The 26,427-nt window shown below is 42.8% G+C and overlaps 1 protein-coding gene across 8 annotated transcripts in view; it reads left to right on the forward strand.

Annotated features, from left to right (window-relative positions):
• ZNF385B (zinc finger protein 385B) overlaps window positions 1–26,427 on the forward strand; it is a 385,947-nt gene that overhangs the window by 243,622 nt on the left and 115,898 nt on the right. The window contains exon 1 of one of the 8 annotated variants that reach the window (XM_083154704.1): window positions 1,834–2,027. The exons of 6 other annotated variants lie outside the window; for them this stretch is intronic. The gene's annotated coding sequence lies outside the window, so the exon portion shown is untranslated. Of the gene's footprint in view, window positions 1–1,833; window positions 2,028–15,214; window positions 15,303–26,427 lie in introns of those variants that run through there. One more of the 8 variants, XM_083154706.1, reaches the window with a different exon arrangement.

A 26,427-nucleotide genomic window follows, 5' to 3' on the forward strand; every position in this document is an offset into this window, starting at 1 on the left:
ACTATCGATGGCTATCCCTTTTATTTGACTGACTGGCCCGTGGGCCAATCACAACCTGGGAGCAGGGCTTTATGGGTGTTGGGGGCGGAGCTATGCTATTGTCCCGGCACCTTGGCTGAGAAAAAAAAAACTTTGGTTATGTTTTGACATCGATGGAGGGAATCCATTTGGTCCTCCCCATGGATGGCAAAGCTATTCTACATCGTCCATAAACCATCGATGATGTTGAATCATCGATGGCCGATGTCCATCCCTAGTGTATATGACACAGCACCCTTACTGTATGGGCCACCGCACCAACAATTCCGGCAGTACACACTTTTATCACAAAATACACAATCACCTCTCCCCTCCTTCAGTTCTACCCCCACGTTATTTTGGCTGCCTCCTCCATGCGCACGTAGTATGTAGGTGTCGCAGTAAGGTCTGGTACCTCCATTTTATTAGTGTTACTACATGGCTTACATAAGTGGTCGCAGATGTTCAAAAGTATATAATAGTGCTGCCACTCCCCCCCCCCCCCCCCCCCGCCTATTATTCAATCTGGCTATTGACTTGGCTGGTACTTAATCTCGTTTTCCAAGCACTGCGAAATCCCCCCACCACGTCACTGGCTGCCCATTCATTTGTGTGTTTTATTCTCTATGTGTGCCTGCCGCCCGACTTCCCCTACCCATCACTCTGGTCCCCTCGGCGCATTCACCTCACTTCCTGCTGCGTGCCCTGGCCAGCTCTCCATGAACAGCCTCTACCCCGCCAGACTCACGGCTTCCTCCGCCTGCAGCTCCCCGGCACTGTCAGGATGATTAGGGCATGCACACACTGTTGTGGCTGCGAGAGGTGGAGGTTCGTGTTAGGGTGTGGGAGGGGGAGGTTCGTGTTAGGGTGTGGGAAGGAATGGTTTGGTATAGGCTGTGGGAGGGGGATGTTAGGTTAAGTTATGATGTGGGAGGGGAAGGTTAGGGTGCGGTAGGGTAAGGTTATGGGTAGGGTGTGAGAGGGAAAGGTTATGGTTAGGCTTAGGGAGGGGGGGTTAGGCCGTGGGAAGGAGAGGTTAGTATTAGTGTGTGAGAGGGGAGGTTACGGATAGGCTGTGAAAGGGAAAAGTTTGTTATAGGGTGGGGGAGGGGTAGGTTAGGGTTGGGCAGTCAGAGGGGAAGGTTAGGTTTAGGCTGTGGAGAGGGGAGGTAAGTGTTAGGGTGCGGGGGTTTAGAGTTAAGCTGCGGGAGTTGGAGGTTAGGGTGGGAGAGGTGGAGGTTAGTGGTAGTCTGCGGGTTGGTGAGGTTATGGTGTGGGAGATTAGGGTTGGCTTACACTGTGGGAGGGGGAGGTTAGGGTTAGGTTACGCTGTGGGGGGAGCTTAATGTTAGGTTACAGGATGGGAAGGTTCGGGTTAGGCTGCTGGATGCTAGAGTTAAGTCATTGTGTTCTTGTTTTCGCTGCGGAATCCTTGTGCCGCCATATAAATAAATGATAATCATAATTAATTCTCATTTACAACATTTTTTTTTTTTTTTGCAAATACCCTGTATGATTTTTAAGCCCACCCATTCCCTAGGCCTACACTACTATATATCTAATAACTGTTCCTCTAAATGAGGTGAATCAATACTCTGACTGGGAAAGTCATTCATGTACAAAATAGCGACGTCAATCACTATTCAAACCACTATCCCCACAGTGGAATGCTAAGTTTAGTGTGACATTGTAATCATAACTCACACACGCTGCTAATAATGCTGGGCTATTTATAACTCCTCCCTCTCTCCCTCTCTCTCTCTCTCTCATACACATTGCTATGATGCTGAATCTCCTCTCTCCGGAATTAAGCAGCACACATGATCTGGTCAGTCATTAGCGTTAGTCAACAATTACATGCGATATGTTTAGACATATCGGTGGGAGGCTGTTTCCTAGCATCCGGCATCACAAAGGAATAGCACTGAATTGAAGAGAGTCTTTATATCCAAATATACATACATGCTTGAATGCAGAAGCGAGTTTGGGGTATTATCTTATAAGCCCAGGTAAGCAGATGGAGCCTATCAGCAATTTGCACCTTTGTAATTATTATTATTAATATTATTATTATTATTTTATTAAACAAGATTTTCTGGATAGAACGAATGCACAATCACAAGTAATTAGCTGGGATATACAGGCGACATTATTTTGCATCAGTGCAGAAGGGAATTAATTATTTGATATAGTTCCCTTGTCTGTGCTCAGCAGGGTTCTATTGGAGATGAATGGTGTGCGCGTTGTGTCAAACACAATACGATCGTTTTAAACTACTATCTATTTTTCATGAATTGTCCTCTGTGGTAAACACAATTAGAATGTTTGAAGCATTTTGCCAATGTAAAAACAAAATGTTGCAATAACAATTTGCTATAGAAGTGACAATAAGACTAATTCAGACCTGATTGCGGGACTAATTTGTTCTTAAAATGGGCAAAACCACTGCAGGTGGGGTAGATGTAAAGTGCGGAGAGAGCAATGGTGGATATACACGGTGAGATTTCACTTTCTATTTGATCTGAGTCTGGATCTGGGTTAGTTACAGTGTTCACATTGGATTTTGACTACCCGTATATACTTGAGTATAAGTCGACCCGAATATAAGCCGAGGCACCTAATTGCACAACAAAAAAAACTGGGAAAACTTATTGACTCAAGTGGGACCCTCACTCGAGTATAAGCCGAGGGGGGCTTTTTCAGCATAAAAAATGTTCTGAAAAAGTAGGCTTATACTCGAGTCTATATGGTATGTAGTGCAGATCTGTATTATATAGTCTTGTCCGGCAAGTCTACTTTTCTATTCGATTTACACTTCACGCATTGGAATCAAATCTGCATTGAATGTTGAAAAACCATTCGATGCCCATTTGATTTGCTATTCGTATTTCCATTCGATTCTGCTTCTATTATTAGATTTGGGTGAGTTCATTTTTTTCTGTGTACAGTAAATATTGGGTGTTTTATTTCTACACTGCAATTTAGATTTAAGCTTCAACACACCTCACCCAAATCTAATTCTATCTGCACGTTACATCTGCCCCACCTCCAGTGCCATCAGGTCTGAATTAGGACCAGTGGCGGTAATGCGGATGTGATCTGTGTAGCATTGTCCATCGCAAAGTATCGGACCCGGGTCCTGCACATTTGCAAAGTACACAGGACACCAACAGACTGTCAATGATTGAGAACCAGAAGCCATGTGATACAGTCCTTAGGTTGATCCTATTTAGGTCAACATGCATTGGGTTGACCACTGAAGGTCGATATGGCTTAGATAACAAAGACAAACAAAGTTTTTGAGCGCTGTATGGTGATTATAATGCACTGCAGCTGCTCTACAAGGGGAATACCAAACACCCCTTCAAATGTAGAAGAGCAAGGAAAGAAAAAATGTAGGCAGCGCTTGTGCAAAATAATATAGACAATTTATTTAAAATACAGAGTTAATACTGTTGTGGCCAGCAACATAGACAAGACTTACACACATAGAACACACATTCTCCTATTCACTCAGTGGTAAGGGTTAATATGCATGCACGCTGTCCTTGTGACGGATTAATATTTGTAAACTCTGGTATCCAGCTTGATGTTAATAAAGTTCACAGTCCCCCACTCATGTGCACATATTAGTGGTTATTAGTTGGTTAGTAAATACTTGCAAGTGGGGGTTCGGCTGCCAGTCCCCAATAGTGTTCCCCGACCGCTGGTGCTTATCCAAATTGTGGCGGTCTTGTCAAGGAAAAGGTATATGGTACCGGTCTTTGTGCTGCCAGAACGCTCCCCGTATCCCTCTACGCGTTTCTTCGCCTATTCAAGATCAGCGGCTTCCTCAGGATATGGCTTAGGTCGACACGTGACATAGGCCGACATGGCTTATGTCGACGGGGTTGGAAGGTCGACGTAAGCATTATGTCGACAATGGGAAAGATGACAGTTAAAAGGTGAGTTTTTCACTGTGTTTTTTTTTTAGCTGACATGTGCCGACAGGTGGTATTTCATGCCCTACCATCCACCATGGTGTGGTGGGAGAATAAAATAGTGCAGCGAGGCATTGTGAGTCCATGTCCACTGTGTCGACATTAGGGACATAAAAAATGCATGTCGATCTTTTGACTGTCGACATTCCCTTTGTCAACCTAATGCTTGTGACGACCTTCCAAAACTGTCAAGCTATGCCGTGTCGACCTTCAGTGATCGACCCAATGCATGTCAACCTAATATGACCCCTACACATAGCCATGCAGGGTCTGGGAGGGGGTGGCAGAAATCTCCTTTTCTCCAGGGAAGTGGGCAGTATCTGCATCAGAGAATTCCTGGCCTCTAGGACCACATGGGTCAAGCCGTCGGCCGATGGTGTCTGAGATGATCTGTTACTATGTTCTAGGACTCAGGCTGGATCAGTAATGAAGCAGGAGGCGATGAGTCCCATCAGTGCTGCTTCTATGTTCTGTAAGCCGCAGCCAAAGAAAGTCCAACCACATCGGAATGAAGGCCAATGTGCATATTTGCATTAGATTTTTTTTCAAGGACAAATTTCGCCACCACAAACACTGTAGTCTAGACTGTACTATTCGCATCCTGCCAGGTGGAATTCACAACTTTCTAAAGATTACAAGCTCACAGAAACCAATCAGCATTTAGACATGGTTTTATAGAATGTACTGGGTAAATGGAACTTTGTTTTGTTGCTATTGGACAGTTCTCTACTTGACCTTTTTAAGAAGGTTTGAGAACATCGCAGATCAACACAAAAGTCTCCGCTAAAGTTAAAGTAATAGTAAAATAGTAGTAGTCCAGTAGCCAAGAGTTAGTGGGAATGTGTCATGAGGTCGACAGTCAAATGGTCAACCTTTATTGGTCGACAATGAAAAGGTTGAGGTACATTAGGTCGACAATAATAACAAGGACGATGCAAGTAAAAGGTCGAAAAGGGGAAAGGTTGACATGAGTCTCTTTGGTTTCTATGTCAACAAAGGTCAAAATGGACACTATATAAATGTACCGCGTCCCCTGGCATGGCTCACTGCGCTTGCCATGCTTTGGGCACGGTGCCTCCTTGCACTCAGCACACTATTTTATTCTTCCTCGATGTCACATCACAAAAAACTCATGCCGGGCATTTCCCATGTGGAACTTTTTGACCTTTTGACCATGTTGACCTTCAACCTTTTGACTATCGACCTAGAAACTATTGACCTAATGACCATATACCGAATTAGCAATATCTTTTATTCTTCGTTCACTTTATTTATTATTGTTATTGTTAACTTTTATATTTAAGAGCTAGTTAGCATATATTTGGCCAAAGATATCAACCTGCCCACCAATGTTGAGATCACCTTCTGTCGAGCAGGTCCCTAACATTCTGAGGTTTATATCTGGGGCTCAGGCCACCCCCTAACCAGTACACCTGAAAACCGTCCAAGGCATCACATTAATAAAATATAGTGAAGTGTTACAGAGTGTAAGGTGTCATAAAATATAAGGTATGTGCAATCAACTACTAGTGTTACAGGGGTGTTTCAAAAGTAAAAACAATAATATGTATCTATGTATTTTTTCACATATATTTTTGTATGTGAGTAGTAAAGAATAACCAAGGTTTCAGTGATTAAATAGCAACCCAGATGAAAGTTTCTTTTTATGTACTGAAATGTTGGTTGCCTGTATTCATCACTAGTGCTGCAACATATCTATCTACACAACCTCCGGTCTACAGCATGATGGTTGACAGTCATTAGGTCGACATGGGTCTAGGTCGACATGGTTCACGGGCGAAAGGTCATTAGTTCGACAGTGTCTAAGTCGACAGTCAAAATATCGACATGGGGTTTTTCACTGTTTTTTTACCCAAATGTCAACACAGTCGACATAGAGACAGTTTAAAGTGCACCACATCCCCTTGCTTCAGGCACACTATTTTATTCTCCCACCATGCTCTAGTGGATGGTAGGGCATGAAATACCGCCTGTCGGCACGTCGGCTCAAAGAACAGTGAAAACCCCCATGTCGACCTTTTGACTGTCGACCTAGACATTGTCGAACTAATGACCTTTTGACCTAGAACCATGTCGACCTTTTCCCATGCCGACCTTTTCCCATGTCAACCTAATGGTGTCGACCGAATGACTGTCGACCATCATCCCCAACCTCCTATACCCAGCGGTGTAGCTAGGTGCCATGGTGCCCGGAGCAAGGGCATATTTTGCGCCCCCTCCCCGGTAATGAATTGGGGGCGTGGCTAACGGAATCTGCTGTGCTATATAAGAACCTGTAACGGAATCTGCTGCGCTATATAAGACGCTGTAACTGAATCTGCTGCGCTATATAAGACACTGTAACGGAATCTGCTGCGCTATATAAGACGCTGTAACGGAATCTGCTGCGCTATATAAGACGCTGTAACGGAATCTGCTGCGCTATATAAGACACTGTAACGGAATCTGCTGCGCTATATAAGAACCTGTAACGGAATCTGCTGCGCTATATAAGAACCTGTAACAGAATCTGCTGCACTATATAAGACGCTGTAACGGAATCTGCTGCGCTATATAAAAGACGCTGTAACGGAATCTGCTGCGCTATATAAAACACTGTAACGGAATCTGCTGCGCTATATAAGACGCTGTAACGGAATCTGCTGCGCTATATAAGACACTGTAACGGAATCTGCTGCGTTATATAAGAACCTGTAACAGAATCTGCTGCGCTATATAAGACACTGTAACGGAATCTGCTGCACTATATAAGACGCTGTAACGAAATCTGCTGCGCTATATAAGACGCTGTAACGGAATCTGCTGCGCTATATAAGAACCTGTAACAGAATCTGCTGCGCTATATAAGACACTGTAACGGAAACTGCTGCGCTATATAAGACACTGTAACGGAATCTGCTGCGCTATATAAGACGCTGTAACGGAATCTGCTGCGCTATATAAGACACTAACGGAATCTGCTGCGCTATATAAGACACTGTAACGGAATCTGCTGCGCTATATAAGACGCTGTAACAGAATCTGCTGCGCTATATAAGACACTGTAGCGGAATCTGCTGCGCTATATAAGACACTGTAACGGAATCTGCTGCGCTATATAAGACGCTGTAACGGAATCTGCTGCGCTATATAAGACACTAACGGAATCTGCTGCGCTATATAAGACACTGTAACGGAATCTGCTGCGCTATATAAGACGCTGTAACAGAATCTGCTGCGCTATATAAGACACTGTAGCGGAATCTGCTGCGCTATATAAGACACTGTAGCGGAATCTGCTGCGCTATATAAGACACTGTAACGGAATCTGCTGCGCTATATAAGACACTGTAGCGGAATCTGCTGCGCTATATAAGACGCTGTAACGGAATCTGCTGCGCTATATAACATGCTGACAGCTGTACATAAATAAATATATATACAGATAAAGATAAATACTGTACAGCACAGCAGGGCGGCAGCAGAAGCCAGAGAGATTCACTCCCCCCCCCTCCTCCCCTGGGCCCAGGGCCGGACTGGCCATCTGGCATTTCTGGCAAATGCCAGAAGGGCCATGGCTGGGTAGGGCCAATTTGTCCATCCATTTCGAGACTGGCAGTAGCCGCATTGCCTACCAATCTGGGCCCAGAGAGAGCCGCTGGACTTGCATGTCCAAAAGAGATGGGGCGTAACACGAGGCCATGGCCTTCACTCGTGCACGGCATGATCAGCAGCACACTCGAGTATGTAACAGGGGCGTGCGCATGCCAGGCGCGTGTGTGCGTGTGACTCCAGCATGTGCGCGCATGCGAATCCATCGCACATGTTTATAAATGCCAGGGTCGAATCAGAGGCAGAGTCCGTCCCTGCCTGGGCCCCACGAATCCCCCAAACCCCAAGTTTATTAACATCATTAATCAGCTTAAAATGCACTGTCTGCAGGAGCCTATGATGAGTTGCAACTCACCATTAGGATCAGAATTAGGATGCTGCCACTGCTCTCCGTGAAAGGGGGGACTTCTACATCAAGGGTACATGTCATCAAGCGCAGGGCGGGCAGCAGTAACAGGACCCAGGCACAGCAGGGAGCCTCACTCATGGGGCAGCAGTGTCTGGAGTTTTTGGTGCTCCCAGCAGACCCCGCTGGTGGTGGCTCCTCCACGGGGCCTCTGCCATACAACCACTGCTCCAGAGTAACTTCCGGCCCCCAGAGACGTGTTGACGTCCACCCGCAGGCGCTGCGTATTTCCTGTGCCCCCTGCACAGTGAGTGACAGGTGCGTGCAGGGCAGCAAGCCGGGCTTTCATTGGCGGCAGCGGTGATTGCTGGAGCCTGGCCAGCGGGGGGTGGGGGGCAGGGGGGCGAGTCCACGCAGCAGCCGGAGGTGGGGTGCGGTGCCGTGTGAGTGCGGCTAATTGCCGCACCCCCCGCACCCACATTGTGATGCCACTGAGGCCCTGTATAGTACGATACAGGGATCATTTGCGGAGGGGGGGCGGGCCGTCGGTGCCAATCGACCAATCGCCGCCCGGAGCATGAGCTCCGGTGGCTCCGCCCTCCCTACGCCTCTGCCTATACCTGTTCAGCATTTGTGCCTTTAGTAAAATAGGAAAGAACACAGGGCCTTATTTTGGTTCATTCTTTCTGACAAAATCCTTCTTAGATGGACAAAACCATGTGCACTGCAGGGGAGCATATGCAAAATGTGCAGAGAGAGTTAGATTTGGGTGGGGTTTTACTTCAAAGTGAGATCTATATTGCAGTGTAAAAATAAAGCAGTCAGTATTTTACCTGCACAGAAACAAAATTACTCACCCAAATCTAATTCTCTCTGCACATGTTACATCTGCCCCCCTGCAGTGCACATGGTTTTGTCCATCTAAGAAGGATTTTGTCAGAAAGAATGAACCAAAATAAGGCCCCTAGTCATATTAGAATTTGTTCACACCAAACTAGCATCATAATTCCTTCATAATCTCCTCTTCCATTTTGTGTATATATTAATAAATATAAATTCTGTAGCATACATATATACAACCAGTGGGATATTAAAGGACTTGTAACTGAAGCAAATACAGTATATTTATTTGATGCAGCCCGAGCCTATGATTTCTGTCCCTGGGTTGAGTTACTGGCATTTAATTGCTTTACTTCCAGGAATGTTGGATATTGTCATCTGATCTGCGATGTGCCTGACTGGGCACTTTTACACTCGCGTGCTATTAATACAACCTGACAGCGCTAAAAAGGCATTGAAAGGTTTATTCTGGTATAATTTCTTAATGACCTATTGTCAGACAGGCCTTGATTCACTAAGCCCCATCAAATCAGGGCACAGATGTAGTAACATTGGAGCATACTGTTTATGTGACATGGCAAATATCCATTCATCATGGTCCCACATCTACAGATTAACATATTTTTTGTGTCTTCGTTTAACTATAACCATATATAGGTGATTATTATCTGAACCAATAATAACATACTCTTTGAAAAACGTGGCCAAGCCGGTGTTTATTGTTTTCACTTGTTCTAAATTCATTTAAATATAATCGGTAAAATAAAACAAAGCTGTAATCAAAACTCGTTAAAAAAGTTTTTCTTTTTTGTTTTGAAAAAATAAATTTGAAAGAATAAACGGTTGTCGATGTTCAAATTAATTCTGGTTTTCATATGGGTGAACCTGATTGGTTAAAGTTTGCCAATTTAAGTTTGCTTAATAATTATACACGATACATTGGAAATGTGGGGTAAATTACAAACACCACACTCGTGCAGTAGTTTGTACATATAAGGCACGCTATACAAGCTCCTCCACTGTCAAACCGCCTTGAGTATAGTTGAACCAAAAAAAACATGTTCAAGTCTGTCTCAGACCTTCTGAGATTTTTTATAACCAATTCAATGAACCATATAGAAAATTGAACTGCAAATAATTATCTCTACATAATGGGTGTATCAGTGCCGCGGGGGTACCGCAATAGAACCAGGACTGTAGCAGGGTGATATTCTGCCCAGTCCCTGTTATGGTGTCACAGTGAGGGTGTGGGGCCACCAGGACCAGGAAGGAGCTGAGCACATGGAGTGTCCTAAGGATGGTCCAGGCGGATTTCCGGGCTGCAGGGTGCAATGCCATGCACCCTATGAACCCAATCCTGGTGGCACAGTGGTGTAACAATGCCGCCCACTTGGCTGTGTACCCTGGACCAGTTTACCACCCCTAGCTAGAACCCTGTCAGCGAAGTGTGAGTTGCATTGCATATCCATTGTGCAGTGGCTAGGTGGTGAGACCAAGGGAGTGATGTAAAGAGGCAAGAGATAAAGTACTGTTCAATCAGTGGCAGTCATTTTTAATACACATTCTGGGAAATGACAGTTGGAAAGAAACTTGGCTGGTACTGTCTCTTTAAGCTTTGGTAAAACATTTCCCCAATCCCACCATGAGCGTTATGCTTGACATATGGTTTAACACCCCTTATTTTTGCTCGTACCTCAGGAGGTGCACATCACTGTTCTAAAATATAGAAATTCCGAATAAAAGTTAATCCTGTACGTTACAATCCTCAAAGATCTTTCATCCTGGTTTTATCCAGATTTAACACATTTGACTGTGTTTTGCTTGAATGCCGTAATCCCCCCAAAATCCCTTTGGTTCACCTCCTATTTTGATAGCTTAAATGTTTTTAGTCCACAAGAAATGATCATTTGGTTTTTTTTTACCCCGATTGCTGAATTCATGGAACATTATCGCATCTATCGCTAAAAATAAACTCCTGTAAACTAAACAAGAAAATGTAATTTCACATGAATGAAATCCCTGCATTATAGGATTAAAGAGGTTTGACGTGTGAAGTATAATAACCATCAGCATACAAATTACATATTTATTTATATATATATTTAAATTACTTTGTATGGTTTATAAAATGAATCCTTGAAATAAACTTGGTACAATGTGTATAGTTATATTCAGATTATACATGTGACACATGGTGACTAGAGGAAATGTAGTGCTACAAAGGAAAACAATTTGTGCTTTGTAATGTACACAAACGGCGATGTGTTGTAACAGTAATATCATGGAAACTGTTGCAAGTTGTGAGATTCTGTTGCACTTGTAGGAGATTTCTAAAAACTGCTGAAGAGCGGATTTGTTGCCCATTGCATTTACTAGCCCAATTATAGTTAGGATACAAATGGTTGCTATGGACAACCTTTAGAAGGTTTGCTACCTTAAATCTCCTGTCTGCTAGTGGGGAGATGTATCCAACCTACCTGTCCTGTTTAGAAGGTTAGATACATGGCTAATGACCTACTAGATCAGTGTTTTTCAACCACCGTGCCGTGGCACACCAGTGTGCCCTGAGCTGTTCTCAAGTGTGCCCCCAGTTCTAGAGATGCCCAAACCAGTTTACAGCCACCACCAGTTCAACTGTTATTTACTGGTCTCTTCTTTTCATGTCAAGGGCCAATGTATTTAATTTTTGCTACCTGTGGGGACCAGTGTGATGTTTTTTTTTTTTTTTTATATGGGGGCCAATAGGTTTGTTTTTTTTCTTGTGGGGGCACAATGTGTTTTGCCCTGTGGGGACCCCATAGTGTGCCTTGACAATTTTAAAATCTTATTTAGTGTGCCGCAAGGTAAAAAGTTTGCAAATCACTGTACTAGATAATTGCACCACTTCATTATTAGTTGTCTCTTGATAATAATGATGACGATTTATATTTTGTAGGCTGCAAACAGCGATTGGCCGGATAATCCACTCTAAAGCTGAAAGTCTTTTGTGATCTACCAAGGCAGCCATGCGTGCTTGAAAAGGGGGAGTGGCATGATACAAAGGGGGAGTGGCCGTTTTGTAGGGAATGCGTGGACTGTCTAGCCAAAGTCGCACATTGGCCTATACGGGGGAAAAACATAGCCCTCCCCCCCCCCCAACACACATGTTTTGTCCCCCACAGGAAAAACCAAAACACATCGGCCCCCACAGAACCCTTCTGAACCCTTCTCCGACCCCCAAACCATTGCTCTAGTGAGATACCATGTTGCAGACCTTTGCTCCATACAGTCTGTCAGCCGGCATATAAATAGGCAGAATTGAGATTTTCACGTCACGCTGGCAGTATCAAACAGACTTATTATCCATTCCCAGCATCAATGCTGTAGTGATCATTACGCTTAATAAGACCTGTTCACTGCTGCGTTGACCTTTTGTTTGAATAAAATAAATGGTGGCTACTGCCAGCTCCAGCCCACACCCATGAAGGAATAGGTCATGCTGTTAGTATTTGTTCCATGCCAGAATGCATGATTGTTAGAGAAGCCTGCGGCGAGCAGGTTAACTAGTGAAAGTGATTGCTTCATTTATATATAAGCAGATGTGGAGAAATATACAGAAAGCAACAGGTGCTGGGCCTGAGATGTTGTACCTGGCTTTTTATAGCAGTGACATTGTATATTGGTTTTATTCCACAGCTACATAAACTACAAGTAAAGCACACTGTGGGCCAGGACAGGACAGGTAAGAGCTGATTGGCTGGCTGTTAATCACTCTCCATTCTATCACTTGTTGAAGCTTGATACATTTGGCCCACAAAGAGCAATTTACAGAACGTCGCAGACATATTTGTAAATATTTAAATAACTTCTTTCGCCAGTGTAACCTGAAACAAAGGAATCAGATCATTACTTGAATGAATGAATGAAGATATTTATATACAGTAATCACAAGTTCAATGGAGCGGAAGCTATTTATCTGCCAATACTGTAAAATATGTAAATCTATTTAGCCTATACACTAGTGGTAGAATTTTGCATGTAAACCAGGGGTTAAAGTGAGCTGGAACTGGGTGAAACTGCGTTCTGTCAGTTCAATTTGGGGCGGAACGGTCCCACCTCGGTACGCTCACCTCAGTGGCGTAAGTTCATCCATATAGCCCGGAGGCAAGATATAAGCTGGTGCCCCCCAGCCACCAGCAGCCCCCTGACCTTAGCGACACCGTGGTGCCGGAATTCACATGACCTCCCGTGCCTCTGCTGCCTTCCAGGCCTGCACGCTGTCCCATCATGGAGCCAGGACCGAGCTGCAGTCCTCTTAGGCGTTGATAGACAGTTGCCGGCGCTGCAGATCTAGCGCGGCCTTCAGGGGGCTGTCGCGGGGGGGCGCTATACATCCTCTCTCTGCACCCCCCCCCCCCCCCGAACACCCACAGATAATTACCAGATACCCACCGCCGGGCTGCTTCTGGGCACCCTCTCCCTGCAGCGTTCCCCTGCTCCCGCTGCCGCCAAGCACTGAAGTCGGAGACGCGGCCGTCAGGCAGTGTTACACTGAGCTAGCCCCGGCGCTAGAATAAGAATCTCGGCCTTGATGTCTCACCTTTCAAGGGGTGGGGGACGGCTACAGCGACGGGGAGTGTGTGACAGCCGAGTGCCGATACCTGCTGAGGGGAGAGGGATGGACGGATTTAGTGCTGCAGCTTAATCTCAGCGCTGCGGGGGACCCGCTCATTAGGTATGCAAGGGGCAGGGACCGGAGAAGTGCATAATGCATAATAATGCATACCTATTGAGTGGGGCACTTTTCCTCACAGGGGCTGAGGAATCTCCGGCCGGACTCCCAGCAGGCAATGGAGCCAGTGCCCCCTTTAAGGCTGGCACCCGGCGGCAGATGACTCCATTGCCTCCGGGAGTTCCACCACTGGCTCACCTTGTCCCGCCACCTGTCCTTGCCTGCAGCCAGCTTTGCTCTAAAGGAGACAGCTGGGCAGAGAGGTGGAAAACCTGGCTGTCACTTTCAGAGCAGGTCCCTACGTCTGCGGCGCGGCTATTTCAAATGAGGTGCCGGGCCCGGCTTGCGACACCATAGGAGCTTACGGCCTGGCAGCCAGTTGGGAGCCACTTCTGAGCCCCGGAGAGATCAGGGGCGAGATGTAATAGGGAGCGATTTTTAGACATGTGTGATTTTTTTTGGGGGGTAAAAATGTCCGAATTTGCATGTTTTGCGGTAACCAAAAAAATTGACACATTCAAAATCACATTATCACATTCAGATTTTTTCTTATGGAAAAATGTAATAGGTTGCGATTTTTCAAACACCTGCACATTACCCCTTTATTGGGGTGGGGGGGGACCCCACTCCCCCAGGTACCCCGTCCAGGGTTGACCAGCCGTGACGGCCAGGGGACCTTGTATAAAAAGTGTCCCCCAGCTGTGGCATGACACTGCTGGTTTTAAAATACAAGGGGCCCCTCCTCATTTTGTCCTCTGTATTTTTGGAACCAGGACCGGCCCAGGAGCCACATTCCTGATACTCAAGATCACACCTTTACTAAAAATCGCACGTTCCCGTTTTTTAAAAATTGCACCTCTACTAAAAATCATACATTCCTGTTACCAAAAATCGCATCTTTACTAAAAATCGCACATCCCAGTTACTAAAAAAAAAAAAAGAATCACCAAAAATCGCAAGTGATGACTGAAGTTGTTTAAAAATGGGCACCTTAATACATGTGTGTTTATCGGCTGAAAATTGCACATGTAACATGTGATATGGTGCAATTTTTTAGCGGTCTAAAAAAATCGCACACTATTACATCTCATCCTATTGTATGCGCTTTACGTATTTTTGTGGCTGTATAGGTATTATTATTTATATTCGCTTTAGATTAATTTTCAATATACATATATGGCTCGAAGTTGTTTTACGTTATCAAAGAAAAGCCTATTATACAATACGGTGTATATCATTTACCTCGTGTGATTCTGTGGAATGTAATGTGATGTTTGGGGGCTAGAAAGCCGAGCATTAGCTGATAACACTTATCCTTTTCAAAACTCAGTTAATATTTAAACTGCTTTAACCTTTTCTCTGACAAACACAAAGGGCAAAGTATAAAGACAGAGCTGCTTTGTTTGACTGTAAATATTGTAAAAACAGTGCTGCAACATCCCTTATAATTGTCGGTGTACGGCTGCGTAGCATCCAATGTACAAAAAAACATGGATACTATTCAACAAATGGAAAAAATATTACACAGCATAACTACTAGAATGTGTAACATGTATGTGGTATATTCTAAGTTGTGACATAGGACACAATAGTTGTATGATCACAGAATACAATGTTGTGTATGATTGATGAGTGAAAAGGGAGGGTTTATATCCGGAACCTGCCCATTAGTGTTTCTACCTGCTAAGTGTATGCCCTCGTCAGTGTAGCATGGAGTGAAATCTGCCGCAGATTCCCAGGAAACAGGATATTACAATACTGGGCTTCATTTCATTGACAGCATCTGGTTACTCAGGTACTCATTAAATAATGACTTATATTGCGTATCTCACAATCATGTGCAGTCTGTGTGTTAGATAACAATAGCCAAGCAACAGTGAACTTTAACACGTGACTTATAAATAGGCTCATACTGTACTATGGGCCAGATGTACTAAGCTTGAAAAGTGATAAAATGGAGAATGATAAACCAACAGCCAATCAGCCTCTAACTGTCATGTCAGGAAGGGTAAACTGCGCTAGATATACATTAGAAACAGATCAATTAAAAATAGCATTTAATTAATAATGACATCAGAATAAACACTGTATACAATAAAAAAATACTTAAAATAAACACTAGTTGTGAGTGGGGAATAAAAAATTAATTCATAAAATTGCGTGGGCTCAGTGTAATGACATGTGCGTACAAATAGTCACCGTTTGTGTATCCGCCAGTACTATGGGCCTATGGGGAGTATTTAATTTGTCCCGTTTTTCACCTATAATTTGACCTGTGAGTATTCAATTACATTTTGGAATAATTTTTCGGCCATTCCATTTTATATTTTTACTTGTTTTTTTTTTTTTTGTGGTGTAAAGGCTAGTGGCAAAAATCATTCAAAAATTGGTGCCTGGAAAGTGACAAAAACATGTGCGTCCGATGCGATTTTTTTACCTGTTCATAACCCCACTATCCACTACGCATGGAGTTGATTTTATATAGTGTGGCGAGCACAGCGAGCCACCGAACCCGAAGCGCGGCGAGCCCTGCGAGGGGACGCGGATTACTGCGCTTGCCACACTATATAAAATCAACTCCATGCGTAGTGGATAGTGGGGTTATGAACAGGTAAAAAAATTGCATCGGATCGCATCCGATATATCGGGCGCTGTGAAACTACACAAGTACCCTGAATTTTTTCTCCTAAGTGGAAAAATGGTTCTTTAATTGATTGAAAAATCCCAATTTTCCCCCAAAATTTTTGAAAAGTGTTGCTAAAATTGTCACTAATTGAATACCCCCCTGGTAGACAAAAGCGACTGTACAGTAACAGCAAGTTGATCAATGAGAGATTATTGACATCAGTACTTTGTAGGTATACCACTTATTTCTTATCTATTCCATCATTCTACCAAATTTTCTGTATACTAGTCCAGTGTCACTATGGAAAAGGGACAGTTGGCACTGCTGTCTTTATAAAAACATTTATCAATTCCATAGACCTGTCCCAGTGTAGAGTTATTGGGAACATCTCTGTACATCTGATGTACAGCTGATGTACAGCTCCACAACGTAACGCCACCAACTCCATGCTTTACTGTAGGTACTGTACAATTTGGCATCAGATGTTCTACTTGTGATTGGCAAACCCAAACATATCCATCTGATCTGAAAAGTGTTAATCGTGATACGTCACTCCATAACACAATTGTTCCATTGTCCAGTTTTTTGCACTATGTACACCAGTGGTGTCAAACTCATGGCTCTCCAGCTGTTGTGGAACTACATGTCCCAGCATGCCCTGTCACAGATTTTGTATAATGGATTGCTAAAACTGTGGCAGGGCATGCTGGGACGTGTAATTCCGCAACAGCTGGTGGGCCATGAGTTTGACACCACTGATGTAAACCATTGTAAGTTCTAGGTTGCATTTTTCTTTGCAATTACAGGTTTATGAGCAGCTGCTTGCCCATAATATTCAATGTAAGGACTTCCCCACCTAACCTGCAAATTCCATCTGGAATTTGTGTGCAGTAGTATGCATTGGACAACCCCTGGTTAGCTCTCTCTCTCTTGGGCAGATGTATTAAGCCTTAACAAGAGATAAATGCAAGGGTGATAAGGAGAGATAAACGCCCAGCCAATCAGCTCCTTACTGACTATTTTCAAACACAGCCTGTAACATGGCAGTTAGCAGGTGATTGGCTGGATGTTTATCTCTCTTTATCACTCTTGTATTTATCTCTTGTTAAGGCTTAATACATCTGCCCCAATGTTCCCTGTGTTGCAGTTTTGAGGGTCTTCCAGGTTGAGGTGCATTCCTGCAATGACATTCTTCTTCCAAACATTAATGACAAAAGACACAGTAGATTTAGGGACTTCTTAACATCCGCAATGCTTCTCACACTCATACCTCCGATCGAGCAGCCTACGATGGTCCCCTTTTCAGTTTGCTCCTTCTGGCAAACCATCGGAAGACCCGAGCAGCAGGTGGTGTCTCACACTCCCCAAAAAAACTGACTCCGCTAAAAGAGCAGCGATTCGGAAGTGATAATATAATGATGATATTGATGAAATGGTAATTAAACTCGCTGCCATTTCAATACTTAGTTACCCTTGGTCACATATTTTTTCATGATGAATAGGCTCCGTATTCTTAGTGCTACATTGGTGCACTTTGGGGTAGATGGATTAAGCCTGGTCAAGTGATAAAGTGGTGAAAAAGCGGAAGGCGATAGCGCACCAGCCAATCAGCTCCTAATGGGGCCTACACATGTAGCAATGCTCAGAACACTCAGATTGCTCAGCACACAGCGCTGCACGCCAGTGTGCCACTGACCGATCCGTCAGGGCCAGTGTTCTCTGCCCTGACCCTGGCAATTAACTAAATTTATCCAGCGCGCTGGGGTTTGGGGTTTTTCACTGGTTTTTAACCTGAATGTCAACACAGTCGATATGAACACTGCCACGTAGCACCGTGTCCCCTCGCATGGCTCGCTGAGCTATTTTATTTTCACACCACGCCCTAGTGGATGGTAGGGCATGAAATACCGCCTGTCGGCACATGTCGGCTCAAAAAAACAGTGAAAAACCCCATTTTGACCCTATGACCCTGTCGACCTAATGAACCTGTCGACCTAGCCTATGTCAACCTTCAGTCATGTCAACCTTTTTGCATGTCGACCTAACTGCATGTTGACCTAGTGGTGTCGACCTAATGCTTGCAGACCTAATGCTTGGTGACCCAGTGACCATATACTCTGCGTATATACCACTTAATTGCTACGTGTGCAGGCCCCATAACTGTCATTTTTCAAACACAACTTATTGTCTGTTGCTTTATCACCTTCCACTTTATCACTGTTTTATCACTTCACCAGGCTTAATACATTTTTCCCCTGTACAGTTGGGCCCCAGCACATGAAATCATCCATACAGATACACTTTAGTGTGCAGCCTGGAGGGTAAATGTTATGTGTTTTAGAGATTCCAAACTTATTTTCAGAGTGATGTCTATAATGGGCCATGTATTCTCCTGGTAGTGACTGTATAGCACACAAACACATACAGTACATCACTGTACCTAATGATGACAGCATTGAATGCTCCCAGCCTGGTAACATATTAGTCCGGGAGGTGCTATTGCTCGCAGCCTGTCAGAGTACAGGATCTGGCTTGCAGCTTTCATTCCCGCTAGGCATGAAGACATCATTACTGAGGTGTGATACATCTCATTTCAAGTGTGGCGACAGCCTGTTGAATGCCGTCCGACCGGTCCTTTACTGAATCACCCGATTGTGATTAGAAATGTTCTGATAAATATCGTTGCCTTATATTATATGTCAATTTAATAAAAAAATCCTTGTATTTCAAAGGCAAAAAGGCGCCTTTATTACTCTTAGGTGAGAATACACGTAGCAATAGCCATTTCACCCAGGATCATAAACAGATACCTACAGTATATATGAATGTTTCAGCTCTGAAATTATATATATATATATATATATATATATATATATATATATATATATATATATATATATATATATATATATATATAGAAATACAGTATGGACCTCGCTTTGCGCTGACAATAATCTGCTGCTGCTCCAATAGGACTCCCCTGTTAGTGGGAGTCAGACAAGAGATTTTGAAAAAGGGGGGGTTCTATTGGAGTGCGCTGATTGGTGTACCACCTAGTTACTTCAATACAACATACAATATTAGTACAATTTAGTGTAATGACAGTTGATGTTTGTCCCTTTCCCGAATGAGACGTGCCAATCTGTTCAAGGTAAAAAAAGTTCTTTATTGAAACCCAACGCGTTTCGTCAGAACGACTTCATCAGGGGTAAAAGCTAGAGTGGTACAGAAAGGAAAAAAGGGGGGTGTACTGATCAGTTATGAATTACATCATCTTGTTTATCCGAATGGCAAATACATCTACTGATTTCAGATACATACCAATAAGATTTTCAAGTATGTGGTTTGGTCCACTTTTAGTACTTGTACATAGTAAAATCTAAAATCGTTAAAATAACATAAATTACAATCCAGAACAAAAACAACGTGAAGAGCAAGCAAAAGGATGAAAAAGAGGTTGGCGTTTTTGGGCCAGACTACATACCCATATATGGGGTTTGGGCCAGTACACAGGCTTGGTGATAAATGTAGATCCGCGGATCTACATTTATCACCAAGCCTGTGTACTGGCCCAAACCCCATATATGGGTATGTAGTCTGGCCCAAAAACGCCAACCTCTTTTTCATCCTTTTGCTTGCTCTTCACGTTGTTTTTGTTCTGGATTGTAATTTATGTTATTTTAACGATTTTAGATTTTACTATGTACAAGTACTAAAAGTGGACCAAACCACATACTTGAAAATCTTATTGGTATGTATCTGAAATCAGTAGATGTATTTGCCATTCGGATAAACAAGATGATGTAATTCATAACTGATCAGTACACCCCCCTTTTTTCCTTTCTGTACCACTCTAGCTTTTACCCCTGATGAAGTCGTTCTGACGAAACGCGTTGGGTTTCAATAAAGAACTTTTTTTACCTTGAACAGATTGGCACGTCTCATTCGGGAAAGGGACAAACATCAACTGTCATTACACTAAATTGTACTAATATTGTATGTTGTATTGAAGTAACTAGGTGGTACACCAATCAGCGCACTCCAATAGAACCCCCCCTTTTTCAATATATATATATATATATATATATATATATCACAGAATATGGTTTAGGCTGGGCTATTTTTCAGCAGGCTCCAGCAGGAACTGAGGCCCTTATTCTAGTTCACTCTTTCTGACAAAATCTTTCTTAGATGGACAAAACCATGTGCACTGCAGGGGGGCAGATTTAAAAGAGAGAATTAGATTTGGGTGAGTCATTTTGTTTCTGTGCAGGGTAAATACTGTCTGCTTTATTTTTACACTGCAATATAGATCTCACTTTGAAGTAAAACCCCACCCAGATCTAATTCTCTCTGCACAAGTAACACCTGCCCCACCTGCAGTGCACATGGTTTTGTCCATCTAAGAAAGATTTTGTCAGAAAGAGTGAACTAGAATAAGGGCCTCAGTTCCTGCTGGAGCCTGCTGAAAAATAGCCCTGGGTTTAGGTATTGCGCTAATCAAATAGCGAGCTGCAACTCAAGAACGTCTCTCCTGAGTAGATATAACACAGAGTAGATATAGAAAAAAGGGGATTGTTCGGAGTGCGCTCTAATAGTACCACCTAGCACATATGTACAATAGGCATGATGGGGGAAATTTACTAAAGGAAATTTGTAAAAAAATAGGTGTATTTGTATCCAGAAATACACTTATTTTCGACATTTACTACCCCGAAAATACGTCAATTCGTATTCGTATTGATCTGTTATCAATACGAATACAAATTGCCATATTTTCGGAATAGTAAATGTCAAAAATAAGTGTATTTCTGGATACAAATACACCTATTTTTTACAAATTTCCTTTAGTAAATTTCCCCCGATATCACAATCATTCATCTTCTGAAGTGGAATTTGAATGTTCAACAATACAACAAAGACTTAGTTCGAGAGGTAATTCTTTATTTAAAAATCCCAACGCGTTTCATTAACACAACTTCATCAGTGGCAATGCCATATGTAAAAGTTATATAGCATAAAAGGTATTCCTTATAACGAACAATGTATTAAGATCAATAAACGGTAGTGGGAACAAATTCCCTGGGGTAAATCAATACTCTTGGAAAGGGTCTTATGTGCATAAAAGCAGGACTGAGCGGCTAAAATAAACCCTACCCTGAAAATAAGCCCAATGGTGTTTTTAGGACTGAAAAATAAAATAAGACAGTGTCTTATTATCGGGGAAAAATGGTACCAAGTCAATGTAGGACAAGTACATGATATATAAACATTGTTACATCAACAGACATGATACAGAAATAAGCAATATGGTGGCCAACCTCGAGGTTGAGGTGTCATCTTGAAGAGTTTGGTGTAGGAGCTAGTCTATTTACGAGAAGGAAAAGCCCATGAGGGAAGATGGCCCTGCTTGTGAGAGCTTACATTCTAAAGGGGAGGGGCAGGTCGATAGTGGTGACACAGATGGGGTAGGTAGGGCCTTAGGATGAGAGACGATTTGGTTTGATGAAGAAGTTGGTCTTCTCCCTTCTTACTCACACTTCCTCCCAACAACTCGGATGAGCCTTGCTGACCATCTACACTTTCACCTTCATTATATTTCCCACGTCTCCCCAGCTCATCGAATGCTGTCCAATGCCCACTCAAACTCTCCTCCAAGCTCCCAGCTTTTAAATGTGCCCTCAATACTCATGGCTCCTTTTAGGCCTACCACTCATTTTACTGACCACCCAATGTTTTCTTTCTACAGAACGACATGGTTTAATGTTATATACCAAAGCCAATAAATTATGATCAAAACTATTTGTAGAACCAATTATGATTTAAACAATAAAAAGCTATTTTTTCTCAGTAGTTAGTTAGAGAAACGGCTTATAATTCTAAAGAACTAGACACCGTGAAAAAAGCGGTTGATTCTATATAAATCATATTCCAGACACAGTGATGAGATTAAACAGATGAGTACATTTTAATTTAGTTTAATTTCAGAATATTAAACTAATAGAATAAATTATTCATTTAATAAAGTATTTTATTCTCTAGTCTATTGTTAAGTCTCCAATCTGTTGTACCCCCTAATGTTATACAGTGAGACAGCCACCATGAAATATAACTTAGTGCCCTCAATAACAATTAAAGTGTGATAATATTGACAAACGAATGTTATAGATCATTATGTACTGAGGGGGGATGTTAATTTATGGAATAATTACAGACTCATTCATCTTTGCAATTTATTTATTAACATGGCCCTACAGCAAACATTATAACCATTATACTACTAGGATGTTTACACGGTCTACGAAACACAAAGTTGCAGAAGAATTCTAGAAAAACCTCAGTCCTTTGGGTTGAATTAGGTTTTAGCGATAGGCCTAGATCTTCTCCGCTCCATAGAGGTGAAATTTATTGGATTTTAGATATTTTAATTCCAGTGTATAAATAAGATGGTCTGTTTAAGATGGTTTTCCTATCCCACCATTACTAATACTTGCCTATTCTCTGGGATGGCCGGGATGCTTTCGAAAATCGGGGCACACTATTGGCCTCTTGGAAGAGCGGGCAAGTCTCCTGGCAGGACATCCATCATCTGCAATCCCATGAAGCCAACACACCTCCCAAAAGTAGTTGCAGGCAGAGGGTCCAAGCCCAATGGACTTGAGGTTGGAAAGGGGCAGAGCTGGGGGTGTGCCAGCGTGAATCGCATCACCGTGGTTCCATCTCTTGCCTCACGAAGTTGAACCATGGTGTTGTCACAATGTCACGCCCCAGTTCCACCCATATTCTACTTCATGTCCCTCACCACGCCACGTCACCCCACCCCCTCATGCCAAACCATGCCCCACACTGTTCTGAACTGGCTTTGGACTCGAGATCATTTTAAATATGAATGAACCTATTTTGACAATGGATTGTTAAAATAAATACAATTACACATGAAGCCAATGCAAAAAGTTAACTTAAAAACAGAAAATGGATAATGCACATGTAATACTATAAATACAGTATCCAGTGAACCGTTTAAGCAACACATTTCCTATGCACTATTTAGATGCAGTTTAAAAATAATAAAGTTTGATTTAGAAATCAAAATAGCCCACATGCATGGGTGAGCGCATTGTTGGGTTCCTGGGTCTTGGTCTCCTGGGTTGGAGTCCAGTCAACTATTTTTTATAGTCACATGTTGTAGCAATGAGAAACTATTTTTGGATTTATAAAAATAAAATAAAACAAAAAAAGAAAAGGCTGCCAGGGATAGTGACTCCAATAGGAGCCTGTCCAACCGAAAAGGTCTACAATAAAGTTATATATAGCAATTCTTATAACTATAGTGCGAGTTCCTCGTAGGGATCAGAAGATCTTATCTATCAATGCTCTCCACACAGCTACACACCTATTGGTAAATAAAACAGGGGTAAGGATATATTCAAGCCTTGAAAAAGATTCTAAATCTAAACGCGTTGGCTGGCTTTCTGGATCTGCACAACCTCCTTTTTAAACTTTGGACCATTCCATGCTGGACATTTAAACAAAGGTACCGGGTGTTCACTCACCGACATCTTTAAGCTTATCCGGAGAGTTTTTTGGTGTTATTTAGTGTGAGTCTCAATCAACATCTATCACCCACCTTTGGATTTTTTTACAGTGTACCTATGGTCTTAGTGTATTTTAATAATTTTTTGGCATTAAAATAAATTTTTTCAAGCAAAAGAAACCCAGATGTGCTTTGAAAATTCCTGCCAATTGTGAGTTATTGGTACGCTTGCCTTGAAAAGAAACCTTTATATGTATCATAACATCTTTATCTTGTGAGTGAAAATGTACGCCCAATCTATTTCCATTGGACACCAGGGTGGACTTGGTGAAGGCTATACTATCGTTGAATAAAAAAGATACCTTTACGTATTTGAAATACACACTCCCCTTGTGAGTGTGGTACGTTCTATTTCCATTTCCCTTGTATGTTTTAAAGTTTAAATACAGTCCCACACATTGTGTTCTTTTCCTCGACTCACGAGGACGGGAGAAGTGAAGAGAACACATACAGACAGCGCTTGAATATATCCTTACCCCTGTTTTATTTACCATTGTCTTACTTGTTTTGGTTGAACAAGTTCTAGGTTATATTGAGCTGCTTTTCTGTTTTCTTTGCGCCTTGGAAACCTCCAGTATTTCATATTACATATAGCTACACACCTATTGACTGATAATACCAAATTGGGGCAGTTTGCAGTCAACATTGAGAATAATAAGGACTGTAATATGTAGGGGTCATTTGTCCAAGTAAAAAAAAAACTTAACTTAAACTTAAATCTGAAGGTGCCCACAAATGGTGCGATTATCGCATGCGATTTGAACAAGACGTGATGCTAGCCCGGGTGGGGTATGCCGGCCGACAGTCGGGATTCTGACGGTCAGTATACCAACATCGGAATCACGACTGCCGGTACTCCGACAAGGGGGTGAGCACAATGTAGCCCCTTGCGGGCTCGGTGGCTCAGGGTTTATTCTCCCTCTATGAGGGTCGTGGACCCCCACAAGGGAGAATAGCCTATGTCAGTCGGGATCCCAACTGTCGGGCATTCATCCGGTACCAGCTAGCCTACTATTTAAATGACAGATTGTAGTATAGTCCAAATGGCATCTAGTTCAAATTGCATGCAGTTCAAATAGCACAGTGTATAGAGTTCAAATTGTATAGTACAGATTATATAGCTTAAATCGCACCTAGCAGACACCGTGTGTGGGCACCATTAGCGATACTTAAACCACCCTAAAGCATATTTTTCTTTGTGGATTAGCTTTATTTAATGGTCACCTACTGTAAGCTTATAGTACAAGTTCTTGTTGGAGCACGTTGCCATGGACACACACCCAGCTGATTTGTAATTACTTGAAGAGCAGCTGAGTAGAAATGCTTTGTTTGCTGTTTTATACTAACTTTATTGTTACTGTATTTATTTTTCCACTTCAGAAAAACGTGCATTAAACAACATTATCTATCTGAAGTTTTTAGTCATTTGATAAGTGCTCTCCATTCCTCCATCCATGATTTTTGTATACCCCCTTTCACATCACTAAGCTTGGTTGAAAAGGGGGTCCAACTCGGCTCTGACATTGCGTTTAAGCCTTCCTATAACTCGGGTCAAATTGCTGGATTGGTCGTCCCAGTTTATAAGCTGTGGTGCTTTAACACCGCATCTAGACCTGGGTCCATAAATCACCAACCCGACAATAACCCGGGTCCGATGTGCGATGTGAAAGTGGTATTACAGGGTTAGGAAAATGTACAGTAAATATTGTGACAAGGAATCAAATATGGATAAGCAGATAAACAGCATACCAGGTAAACAGCATAGGCAAGAATGGTAACAGCATTGCTGCATACAGATGTCACAGCATAGTACAAACTTCTAAGTGTGTTCCAGTGGTTCCTACCATAGCCACACCTAGGCCTATCACCTGCCCTGGAAACACTTATATCAGGAAAGTACAGATGCTGCTAATCAGCCCAACCCTGATCACGAGTTTTTCTGCTGCTGCTCTAAAACCTTCTACCTTCATGTGGAAGTATGCCGTCCCTGCCACAATATCCAGTTGCTTTGTTCTGAACACAGCATATATTTCTAGCCATAAGTGTGGTTCTGTTTACTGTTAAAACCAGCTAAGATGCTACAGGACACATGAGCAGTTGTATCTTACTTTACATCGAGCACTTACCAAATGGCTTCACATGTCAAGTCAGTGCTTCAGTTATAATGGAAGGATGAAGACATGCATCATATATTATTGAACAGGCCGCTATGCAATACATTAACACTGCTGTAATCCTCCCATGTAATTAAAGTGCCTCGCACATTGTTCATGGTATCAGTTGCTCATTAAAATACAGTAATGGGTGCAACCATAGAAATCATAGGACAGCTGTCTTCAGCATCAGCCACTTCCTGCTCATGATAAGGATTGTGTTCTGAACAGAAGAAACAGCGGCGCTATAAGGGAGGTGGGGGCTCCTGTGCAGACTCCAGGGGGAGTCGACTCTCATACACTCTGGCATTGTGCCAGTGCGCATACCTCTGGAAACATAGGCCCTCATTCTGGTTCACTCGCAAAGCTGCGGATTTTGCAGCTTTGCCAGCCAATCAAACGCTGCCTGCCTGAACACCCGCCCCCCGCTCGCATGCAAAATATCCCTGCACGCATGCGAATAGATGTTTTGCATAAATGTTTATGCGCAGGTGCAAATCATTGCTCCCCTGTGCGAGCGCGCAGGGGAGCGATCCGATCAGAATGA

This window comes from Crinia signifera, chromosome 7, assembly GCF_055691185.1.
Source record: "Crinia signifera chromosome 7, ASM5569118v1, whole genome shotgun sequence".
Classification (NCBI taxonomy): domain Eukaryota; kingdom Metazoa; phylum Chordata; class Amphibia; order Anura; family Myobatrachidae; genus Crinia; species Crinia signifera.